A 13,306-nucleotide genomic window follows, 5' to 3' on the forward strand; every position below is an offset into this window, starting at 1 on the left:
TATTTCTCAAATTAAGATGATTTGGATTTGATCTCCATCGTGATTCGAGGGCCGTTGATGGCGTATTTCTCGAACTAGTTAGGATGATTTGAACTTGATCTCCATGAAAGGATATGTGGGTTTTCGATCGTGAAGTATTTGATTATCAAAAAGAGTTTGGCATATTTTGATCTCTTTATGAATATTTCATGAATTCATGAAATTTTTTAGATGTCTTTTCAAGGGAATATAATACATTTTATATGGGCATGAATTAGAGTTTAGGGTAAAGTAGCCTCCAAGAAACCCTAACTGAAATAGGACTCGTCTTGTAGAGTCTTATAAAATTTCAATGTCTACATTTTCATATTGAAGTTAGATTAAATTTGAATTCGCGCCGGAAAGTCTCACAGTGGAGAAAGGGAGGGGAAAAATGCTCCCTAATAAAAGCGACTCCATACCAACGGAGACTCAAACTCGAAACCTCTGGTTAAGGATGAATGAATATTTATCACTCCACCACAATTCTTGTTGGTGATACTGATACTTGATTGGTTAAGGTTTTCATAAATTTCTTTGTAGCATGTTACATTAAATATTTTTTTTGGAAACTTCAGGATAATCCGCAGTCAAAAAACTTAATTAGTTGATGAAGTGTAATGGAGAGGAGCCGGATCTAGTTTTTGGCTATTTAGGTCTTTCTTTTTATTTTCTTTTCTTGGTTTTTCATCCGTTGTCCGATATCTTTATTGGAGTTCGACTAAATCTGAATTTGCGCGGAAAAGTCCCACACTAAGGATAAAGCACTCCCTAACAATGTTACATTAAATGTTATATTTCTCTTTTCAATTTAATTGTCTGGGTTGATATTTAAATAGTCAAAAAATATTTTCTTTAATTAGATGGTTTAAAATATTTTCTAAATATTATATGTAAATTTTATTTCAATAAAATTAAAATTCCATGTCAATATCGATCATACGAAATATTAATTGGTTTGATCCTCATATTCGAAATTAAGCCAAATAAACTGATACAAATGGAGTATGTAAACATCCGTTTTTCGGCCGTAATACCGTCTTTCAATCGGATACCAATTACTTGGATGCGTTCGAAAGCCTCGAGATGACTTGCAACATTCTTTTGCATATATAGACAGTTCTATCAATCCAAGTTGCGAGTTGCTGGATTTTCATTTGATCATTAGTAATATTTTCATAAGTTTGTCCTGAAATTTAGAAGGTCCATTTTAAACGATTTGTGCTTCATCAAGTTTGACGTAACTTTTATTTTTTTCCGCATTTCGGATATTGAATTTGAATTTTATAATTATCAAAGTTTTTGATGTGTATCAGCACATCGATTTTTAAAAAAAATATCATCGGACTGTATCTTTCTTAAAATTCGGAGGGTCCATCCCAAACAACATGAGGTTCATCATGATTGACGTTGTTCTTTAATTTTTTTGAGGTTCGGGATCCTAGAATAGGAATTTATGATTTTTGGAGCTTTCAGTGTGTATTAACACTTGAATTTTTTGAAAGATTATCGCCGAACTCTATCTATCCTGAAATTTGGAGGCTCCATTACAAACGGCTTGTGGTTCATTATGAGTGACATCATTTTATTTTTGTTTTTGTTTTTTTTGTATTAGCACATAAATTTCTCAAAATATTGTCACCGGATTCTGTTTACCCTGAAATTCAAAGGATCCATTCCTAATGGTTTGGGCATCACCATGACTTGTGTAGCTTCTTATTTTTTAACGTTTCAAGGACCTAAAATGCGAATTCATGATTATCAAAGCTTTCGATGTGTATTAGCATACATGGATTTTCTAAAAAATTATCGACGAACTTTGTTTGCCCTGAAATTTGGAGAGTCCTTCCTGAACTAATGTCGATCTATCTTTTTGGCATTTCGGGGTCCTAAAATACGAATTCATGATTATAAGAGTTTTCGATAAGTATTTGCACATGAATTTTGTCCATCCTAAACATCTTGGACTCCATTCGCCTTGAAGTCTAGAAGGTCCATCCTAAACAAAGTGGGTTTCAACATGATTAACATCACTTTTATTTTATTTTTTACTTTTGGGGTTTCGAATCACGAAATCGTGATTATCAGAACTTTTAATGAGCATTAGCACATGATTTTTTTAAAAAAATTACTGTCGAACTCTATTTACCCTGAAATTCGAAGGATCCACTCAAAATATTCTGAACTTCACCATGACTGATGTTGCTTTTATTTTTATCATTACGTTTCGAGGTCCTCAAAATATTAATATCCATCCAAGCATCGTATTTCAACTTCTATTAAGTGTTTAATTAATTATTTCGTGTAAAGAATTATTTACCTTATCTATTTTGATTTAATTAGTTATAAAGTTTATTATTCTATTTTGAAAGTCAGCATTTCAGGTTTGACATAAACTTTACATGTCACCTATTATTGTAAAAATATTTCCACATCCTATCGCAAGTTGACAAGTGTCTCAATCGCGAATCCCGATATTATGCATCAATTTGTGTAGATTATGAACAATTAAAGGGAAAATACTTGAAATTTTGCACAAAACATGAATAATTGATTTGAGCAAATAAGTAGGAAAAAATTAGAGACTATCCAAAAGGACAAGATGTTTTCTATAATTTATATATGATGATGATTGAATAATCCAAATATTATGATGAGATGGGCGGAGGAAAGAGGCAATTAATTAATTAAACATATTGGTTCATATGAACTCGATATTAGCAAGTTGCATTTAGTAACCTGAGCTTATGTTCAATTGAATCATAACTTTCTTTTTTAATTTATTATTTATAAATTCAAATTTCTAGCTTCGTCTTCTAAGCTATATATAAAAGCATGTGATTTAAATAAAAAGAAATTTATAGTTAATACTCTTCAAATATAGAATAATGTCTTTTTTAAACAAACCGTGATGTCCCTGACAAAAGGCTTGTCAAACAGGATTGATAGGCTTCTACAATAATAACAAGTTTTTTGAAGATGAGGTGCACGTGACAATGAATTACACATCAAAATGAGGGAAGAAAGTGAAGAGTTTTATATATAGAGCATAACACAAGTTCACATGCTACATACGTTTTTGCCTTTTGGGGCTTGATGTGACGTAGCCCAAAAGACAAATTCATGTAGGTCTAAGTCCAAAATAGACGATATGTGCCATGAACTTGAGATATGACAACTATGATATAAGAGTCAGTACTCCCCCAATACGATGATAGGTCAACCTTAGCGGGGACGTTGAGTTGCCTAAGGGGATATGTGACGCAATCCCTAAAGGAGGTTGGACTAAGGACGAGTCAAGCAAGAAAAATATGTCTAGGCTGACAAGCTTCTAAAGATGATGATGTGCACGTGACATCTTAAGCGAATCACATACACATCAAAACGAAAGGAGAAAATGGCGAGTTTTATCAGGCACCATATAAATTCACATGATACATACGTGATCTTTTGCAGTTATTTGATGTGGCGTAAGTTGAAAGACAAATTAATATGGACTTAAAGATCAAAATGGACGATACGTACCATTACCTATATAGATGTATCACATAATAAAATGAAATAAATGGAGGACTAGTTACATCATAATGTAGAAGTTATCCTCATTATTAAAGGATTGATAACAAAATTACATAGAAAATTAAGTCTATGACCAAGGTCATAGACTTAGAGTATGCTTTTGTTTCTTTCCCAAACGGTTACTCCACGTAATTGGAATTTCCAAATAACATAGTTTGACCACATAATTATGACATATTTTGTTAAAATTTTTATACAAACAAAGTAAACCATTTTGGAATATGCTTTTACAATATCGATGTCTACGTAATCCTAACTAATGGACGAAAGGGATCAAAAAGTCATTTTTTCGTATATTTTATTATAAAAAAATAGAGAGATAATTAAGCGTAGATAGTGATGAAAACATTTTAAAAATTATTTTATTTGACACTATACGGGAAGAAATATAAAAATCATGTTTGAAAATATTATAAAGTAAATGTCGATTTGGGTTATGAAATAAATGTCACGATCTAAAACTTGAGGATATTGTGATTTTTAAAAGAAAAATAATCACAAAAATTTCTTCTGTTTTTACCATTCATTATAGGCAAAATCTAGCTTACAATAATGTATATAATTATATCAATATTTTCTATTCATAAACAAGAATCTTGAATTCTCCTGGAGGATTTTGTATACAAGTTACGAGTCAAATTGACTTTAGCTTAAATAATCATGGAAGCGTATTTTTATCCTGTGTTAATAACAGATTTTTACTGTATAAAATATATGTTTTTTATTATTTTTTTTGTACAAGAATTTGTTAAGGAATTGAAGACATGTAGTCCCTATTCCAATGTAAATAATTTTGGTAAAAATATAACGGACAAACCACCATACGTTGAAGATGCATTTAAAAAAAATATGGGCATAATATATATATAGATAGATAGATTTATATTTATATTTAATTTTAATTGACAATTAAATACTTCAATTTTAAATATACACATCTAGATATCTTAACTTGTTTGCACAATGTGTCAATTGAACACATCACCTTACAAAATGACCATCTAGACGCCTTCAAAATGTATGTATCACGTCAGCATCGAATGTCCACGAAATGCTTAGTTGTCAGTTGAACACTTTAATTTACAAAATAATCAGTCAAACGCCTCCAAAATTGTATGTGTCATGTCAGAATCGAATATCCACATGATATTTAATTAATTATCAATTAAGATAAAATTAAAATACCTAAATATATACTCTCAAAGTTTATTTATTCGAATCAATTGAAACTAAATTTGAATGTCTATGAATATATCATGTCAAATAATTTGTGATTAAATTTCAAACTCGAACACATGGTGTATCTGCCCCATTTTGTCTATAAATGTGTGTAAGGATTGGCGTTGGGTAGTGAAGAGGCTAGTTTAACGCTGACACAATTGAGGACTAGAGTCATGTGGTAGGATTCTTTTGCTATGCTTAATTACCCATCTCTCTCCCTTTTTTCTTATTCGATATCTGATATTTATATGTAATAAGGTAAAATTGATCGATGAAAATATGATTCGTTTAATTTATTGAAATTTGAGTTGATTATTTTTTTGTTTATTTTTTGATTCAATCTATTTAATTCATAAAAAATTGAGTTAATATATAGCTCAAATTAATCAATGAGAAATCTTTTCAAAAAAAAAATTTTTTATTTGATTTGTTATATTTAGTCATAATAAAAAAAAATTGTATTAGATAATTAAAAATCATAAAAGAATAAATAAGACAACTAAAACATATTAAAAGTTGAACAAATGGGTTGTGACCTGCTTTTTTTAGCACAGTTTAGTTTTACCATGTTAGTCAAAGCAATTTATTGGCGGATCAATGACCCGTCCATTTATATTGACTCAACTCATCTTGAACTACTCATATGAAAACCTTACTTATATTGAAATTCGAAATAAATTGTTTCTCATTAATAGTAAAATTTATTTTTATTTGTGTGTTCCTAAGTGACTTTTACGATCACCCTTAATTTTTACGATCGCCCTCACTAATTCAACATAAATTGAACTACTATTTACGCTCAGCTCATCAAAGAAAGACGATTCTAAATTCAATAGGCTTCAAATCCAAAATCATTGATCAAGGCTAGTTTCAGCACAATCCTTGTATTTATAGAGTCAAGGTGTGTTTCCAGCGCATTGCGATAAACATTTGGTGATAGTCATGTATAAAACTCAAAAAATAAAAATATACTAAATATATTTTTATCCCTTTAACTCGTATTTATATTAAAATTTGAGGTCATGCACATGCAAATTTGAGGTCTTCAAGATGGAAAAAGAGAAAAAGAGTTTCGAAACTTTCAACACTTACAGTTACATGTAGCCAATAACAGGATTATATGCTGCTAATTCTTGTCTCAACTTAATATATTGTCTTCTTTTTTTTCAACACTAATCCTTGTACTTACATATACTCATTTCGTCTTAAATTATCTATCGTAATTTTTAAAAATAATTATTTTAAATTATTTATCATTTTAAAATAAATTAATTAAAATTTTTTCATTAATCAAATCCTTAATTGCAGTTGCTCTTAAAAAGTAGTAGTATAAACACCTCAATTATGCAGCGAAGTTATGATTATTCAAATAAAAGTGAATGATAAAATAGTTAAAATTTCATTCTTATTAATATTTTTGATGGGTGTATAGAAGAGAATCATGATAAATAATTTGAAACGAAGAGATAATAAAGTATAGTAATTTTAGCATAAAATTATGCATAAATAATATACTATATCTAAGTTGATGTGTTATAATAACGGATCAACAGAGTTTCAAACAAAATGTTCTAATAAATTTTTTAGATAATAATACTTGATCTAGGGGAAAAATAGACATAATACATAAATATGTCATTTAACTTGGTTTCGGCTTATATTTATATCTTTTAATTTTGAGTGTGTATAAGTAGACACTTAAATTTGTATAAAATTGAATAAGTAGACACATGCATTCTACATGGCATAATACACAGCACACCACGTAGGACACAAAATTGTCATGTAGAACGCCACTTAAGACGAATAAAACTATTTTTTTAATTTTATACAAGCTTAAATGTTTATTTGTGCATGCTCAAAATTAGATGACATATATGTGAGTTAAGACCAAATTAAAAGGCATTAATTAATAAAAAAATTATTAAATTCAGATGAATTCGTAATTATTACACTAAATTTGCCTCTAACCATAAAGTAATGAATGAGGCAGTGTGATAATCTTTGTTTTATCATCAATATAACTTGAACATATTTTAACAAGTTATTTATCATTTATCCAATGGCAGTGCATAAGCTTATTAATCATAATTATATTATAAAAAATTATCTAACTTTATAGATATAAATATTAAGTGCAAATAAATTTTATTATATTAACAATGTAGCAATTTAATTGAATGAAATTTATTTAAATCTAAAATCTAAGCAAAGTACAAAAAGGTGAGGTATGCATGTGACCATTATCTGTTGGGAATCAATGCAATCATCACTTAACTAATTAATCAGTAGCTTTATTAATTTATTGGCACTAATTGCAACTATATTTGCTTCTTTCTTATCGAGTTGTTGTCAAAGCTGTCCCCTTTCCAAACTCCAAAAGATGCTACTTTTAGTCTTTTATTGACAATTATTTTGGAGAAAGTATCTTCTTTTTTTAATTATGATAAGAGTCACTTTTCTGTTTTGATTCGACATGAAATTTTAAAAAAAAAATTAAATTTTGTAACTATATTAAAGATATATTAAATGTATTAAAATATTTTTTTAATTTTTTGATTTTAAGTATATCACGTAGAAAGTTAAAATTAAAGAATTGTCAAAAAAAAGACATTCTTTTTTAAATAAACTTAAAAAGAAAATAGAAAAAATAAATCGAAACATAAATCGAATGATTTTATTGATATAAAAATAAGATAGATGCACCTTTGGGTGTGGTTTTCAAAGTGGAGGTCGCGGTTTCAACCTTGTTAATGCCTTCTCAATTTAGCTCGTTTCATGGTGTTTACCAAATGTGTTTTACATTTTCCATGTGGTTTTTGAGTGATTGCACGGTGAGGAGTTTATCTAGTGCACACAAAGTGCTAACTCAAAGGACAGAGGTTGTCACAGATACGAATTTTTTTAGAGTTCCCCAAAAAAAAAAAGATAAATAATTTAATTAGTCAATTTTTTCAAGTTAAGTGACTATATGAGAAATTTACTCTTGTGATGCTCATAACATTTTGTAATTAATTGAGACTCATTTGGAGGCAACAAAGTGTTGGCATGTTAATCGACATACAATACCACATGCAACTTAGAAGAAGCGATAGAGCTGAGACGAATCTGGAGGGGATGAGGGTGTTCACTCAAATCTCCTCTATGAAAAAGGTGTTCATTCAAACTTCCTCGATGAAAATCATATTATATATATAAGATATTTTTGTGCATGATCCCTTGAATATCATGTTTTTTGCCCATAAAGACTTGTTCTGCCTCTTTAAGAGGTAGTCTATAAAATTTACTGAGTCCCTATCAATGGTTTTTAACTTGTTTGGATATGCCTGCCTTTTGATAGTAGGTGTTGAGACTATATATACAATATCAACATGGGTTGTAGTGCAGCGATGAGACTGTTTCATTTATAATCAGAGGTTTCGAATTCAAGTCCTAGGTATGGAGATAATCTTGTTGGGAGTGTCACCGCCAAATGGATCCTAGAGTGCGCTATTAGAATTCAGTCGGAGCTCGAATGTGGGCTCTAAACACCGGATGAAAAAAAAACAAAGACTATATATATGACAGGACACGTGGTTATTTCAGACAACATTGGCCTGGACTAATATGTAGCCCAAATTAACCAATTTTGAGGTGGTTTTGGAGCTTCAAGTAAATGGATCACAGATGGACAATACTAATATCCAGTGGGCTTTTTCCAATGCTTTGCCCATTGAAACAAACACCAACATTAGCAAAATGAAATATTATTATGTACAACAATAACTACGTAGTTACGCAGATCTTACCCCTATCACTCGCCTCTTTTACAAGTTCTTGAAATGCTACATATGAATCTATAATATCTTTGGATTTTTATAAAAGTGTGGTAGTTTTTCTTTGTTTTAAATTTCCAAAAATAGACAATTGGCTAGTACTTCACATCACCATAAATAGTTAAACCGAATTACTTGTCAAATATACAAAATCAAGAGAAAATTAATTATTGTTTTTCATTTTACTATTACAAATTAATTCTTATTTGAAAGGGTTAACAAATTTGTATTAAAAGCCACATGAAAATGAATCTAATTAGTTAGGCCAAAATGGAGATCAATTGATCACTATTTAAAGTCTTTGAGCCTCATTGTAACTAGCCAAACCTAATTCTTTTCTAATATTTAAAGTTGTAATATAGCTCAATGTTGCAATCATCGCTTAAACTAATTAATAACTTCACATGGAGATAGATTAGTATAAGTGTATTTATAATTTGAATTAATGACTTCACATGGGCTTCTTTAATAAATTTTTAATTGCACATATAAAGTCAATTTTTCTTTTTGCATTCACAGATATTGTGATTAGGAAAATATCAATTCATTAAGTTAGTAATATAGAGAAGAGTTCGGGAGATTTCATACCTGATGATGTTCTGCCATTTGAAAAATCACATTAATTAATTGAATTTTCTTCACATTCTGCATTCTTGATTTTATGAAAAATAGTATTAATTCGACGGTTTGAAGTGGCCAAGGCCTATGCTGCAGTAATAAAAAAAACCATGTTAAGGTTACAAAGTCACTTAATCAAAGTAGATAACTATAAAGCAAGAGGGGCTAAGATTACGAAGTAAGGTAAAGTTGGTTAAGAAAAGCTCAAGTTATGAAATTGCTTAGCCATTAATTAATTTGAAAATGAACTTGATCATGAGCGAATTTGTTAATGTTGCACCCATGAAGTATGGAAAGTGCCAAACGTTGAGAACTACCTGGGGAGGAGTTAGGAACAGAAGGCAGACTCTACAGCTGCGGACCGGGCACTATCACTATACTATGCGATGCTTTTAACCCAAAAAAATGGAAACGAAACATCTTAGTGTTGTTCCTAGATTGTTGGTCAAAGACAAGCCTTCAAGACACGACTTCAAGCTGTTAGTACGACTAGCAGGCTTCCTAGCTCGAGTAAATGCCACAACGCAATAAGACTAGAGTTTAGTTGCGCAATAAGGGTTGGGCGCGGTGAAATTTGGGCAAATATCAAAAGCCTAATACTAGGGGTTAATTTCATAGTATTTTTCGCTTTATTATGCTAAAATCACTAAACTATTTTTTGTTACGAAAAAGAATTACTCAACTTTAAATATGTATTACAAAAGTCAGTCACCATCTTTTGTATCACACAAAGTCATTAGGAGAAAACAAAGACATTTTATATGGCAATTAAAAATTTGAGTTTTAATTATTATGTTTGGATATGTATTTTACTTCAAAAAAAATTAATCTTTTGCACAAGGGAAAGTGAAATGTCTCCCGAAAACTTATATGATGAAAATATTTGGAGAATCTCATCAAATTTAATGATCAAAACAAATATTTATATTTTGTTTGGATGATTGTTACCCGTTATATTATATTGTTAGTCTAAATATAAATATTTGCTTAGATTGTTATTTAAATTCTTTTGTATCATTTCGTTTAAATACATTGTTAGGTAGCGACGAAAAGACCCATTTTGTGTAACAATCGATTTGGTGTGATCGCGTCGTTACCTTAATATTTTCTTCTGATTTTATCTTTAGTTATTATTTAATAATCTTATTTTATTATTTACCTTATCTTTTATAGTAACTCTACCACGCACCCTATAATTTCTTATAGGTTTATCATTCAAATTATCAACATCACCATCAAATATTGTAATTAAGTGGGAAAAAATATTTTTAATTAGAGATTTTTTAGTTAGATCGGTGAAAATAAAATCATTTTTAATAAAGACTGTTTATCCTTAAAAAAAATTATTTGCAATCGTCTTAAATATCAAACCCCAGATAAAAAGAGAATATAGACAATCTATAAAGGACAGCCCGGTGCACTAAAGCTCCCGGCTATGCGCAGGGTCCGGGAAAGGGCCCAACCACAAGGGTCTATTGTACGCAGCCTTGCTTTGCATTTCTGCAAGAGGCTATTTCCAAGGCTTGAACTCATGACCTACTGATCACATGGCAGCAACTTTACCAGTTACTCCAAAACTCCCCTTCAGAATATATACAATCTATCTTACCAAAAAATGTTAAATACTAATTCCATAACTCGAATGTGTAATATATATTTTTTTTAAAATGGCTAGCATCCACATGTTTTATACCCTTCAATTAAGGAATATAAAAATTATTTAAAATAACATGGAATCTGAGCTGGTATACACGTGTCAAGTATCCACACAAACCACAAATTGTAAACTTTATATTCCCTCCTACCCTTTGGTCTGATAAAAAAGCCATTGTAATTGTGGATGTTCTTTCCTTTGCCTTTTCAAAATTCTATTTTGCTGTCCACAAGCAAATAAATCCATGTCATAATTTTATGTGGATAAAAAAACATCTTTTTACAATGCCACCTCACTTTCCTTTTCTTTTTATTTCTCTTGTCGGAAAATCTCACTTTAAAAATAGAGAACTTTCTATCAAATGTAACTCCATACTCAAGGTGCGAATTTAATACCTCTAATCAATAATGGAGGCGTACTTATCACTTTATCATAATTTTTTTGGTGATTATTGAGTAAACAACAAACAGCCCACTTTCCTTTTTTGGTTTTCCATCCGATTTTCAGTATTCAGTTTAGGGCACCACTAATTCGAATTTACGAATGAAAACCTCGTTTTCACGATAAAACACTCTTTGTCAGATGTGACTTCATACCCAAAGTTCGAATGTAATACCTCTAATTACATATGAAAAAAGTAACAATGCCACCTCACTTTTCTTTTTTGATTTCCCATCCGATTTTCAATATTCAGTTTAGAACCCCATTAATCTGAATTCACGACTAAAAATCTCTCTTTGATGATAAAACACTTTTTGCCAGATGTAACTTCATTCCCAGAGTTCGAGTATGATATCTTTAATTACATATAAAAAAGTATGTATTACTTTATCACAATTTTTAATGATTATCGAGTAAACAACCATGCCAACTCACTTCCCGCCAAAAATTTGAAGCAAAGCGGGAAAGTGAACTACCGCAACTACTTTTGAACTGTCATTGTTGGGTTGTCATTGAAGTTTTACAAAGTTTGAATTCAGAAAAAAAAAAAACTGAAAAAAAAATTGGAAAGTAGTTCTTATATATAGGAGTATATCTTTAAAAAGAAAAAAAATGTTACATATTTTTAAAAAATAGCAAATTTGAACACTTGTTGATCTTCTTTTACTAACGACATATATAGGTGGTTTGGTTATGGAGAAAATTTTGTTGGAAGCGTCATTTTTATATGGGCCTTACTGTATGATCTGAATTTAGTCGGGGATCCGGATGTCAAGTGGGAAATCAAAAAAAAAAAATTACTAGGATATTTATTTTTATTAGAAAAAACTCAACTTATAAACTCAAACACAAAAATTCAAAATAATTGAATCGGTTAATTTAAAATCGAACTTAAAAAAACTATCTAATATGAACTTATTCAAATTGGATTTGAATTTTAATTTAACAATTTGAACTAGAAAAAAAAAACTTGAGAAAAGAACGTGGTTGCACGAAAATGTTTCAAGTAATGCTCGTGTAGTTGTATTCCATGACAAAATTGAATTGAATAATTCTATATATTTTAAAAACATACTATTATATTGTTGACAATTTTATTTATCAAGAGGCATGAATGTGTTCTCTCGATGTTTTTAAAATACCAATAGAATAATACATAAAAGAAGGATTTAAATTATATGCGATTACAATATAAAACGAAATATTTATGGATAATTGTTATGTATAACATATTTACTAATTTAAAATAAATGTCTATTAAGTAGAATCAGAGACGGTCATACGTGAAAGTTCGAGAAATTACTGAATCGTCGTCTTCAAATTATAAGTTTGACAAAAAATATAATTTGCACATATAATTTTTTGTAATAAGTACGAATATAACCTTTGGATTAAGATGTACTAATTATGTACTTTCACATTTATATCTAACTAATTATTTTATATTTTATATACAACATACATAGATATGCTATGATTCATGCCATTATTGTATCGTTGACTTGTTAAGAAATTCATTTTCACTGACTAAATAACGTGAGTGTTTGGTGGTCATGATCATGGTGTGGGATTTTTGCGTGTCCCATAATATTATATTTTATTATTTGTAAAAAAATACACGCAATCATATCACTTAAAAAATAATAATTACGTTATGACCTTCAAATAGCAAGATCGTTGATCAGAATTTACGTTCAAATCTTGTACAGTTGAAGACTTTAATAGATGTGGATAGGCATGGCTTTGATAAGGGCTCGATCCTGAGGATCAATCCCAATCGAATCTATCGAAGATGGAGTTGTCGACTTGTCGTCTATGTTAGTCAGTGTTTGTCTTGATTCGGAGTACGAGAGTCGAACTAATATTGTGCGTAGTACTAGGGTCGAACTAACAATGTTTAGTGTAAATTCAAACATGAGATCTCCAATTCTTTTAAAATAAAATATATATATTCAGAAAC

This window comes from Solanum dulcamara, chromosome 5 (genome assembly GCF_947179165.1).
Source record: "Solanum dulcamara chromosome 5, daSolDulc1.2, whole genome shotgun sequence".
Classification (NCBI taxonomy): domain Eukaryota; kingdom Viridiplantae; phylum Streptophyta; class Magnoliopsida; order Solanales; family Solanaceae; genus Solanum; species Solanum dulcamara.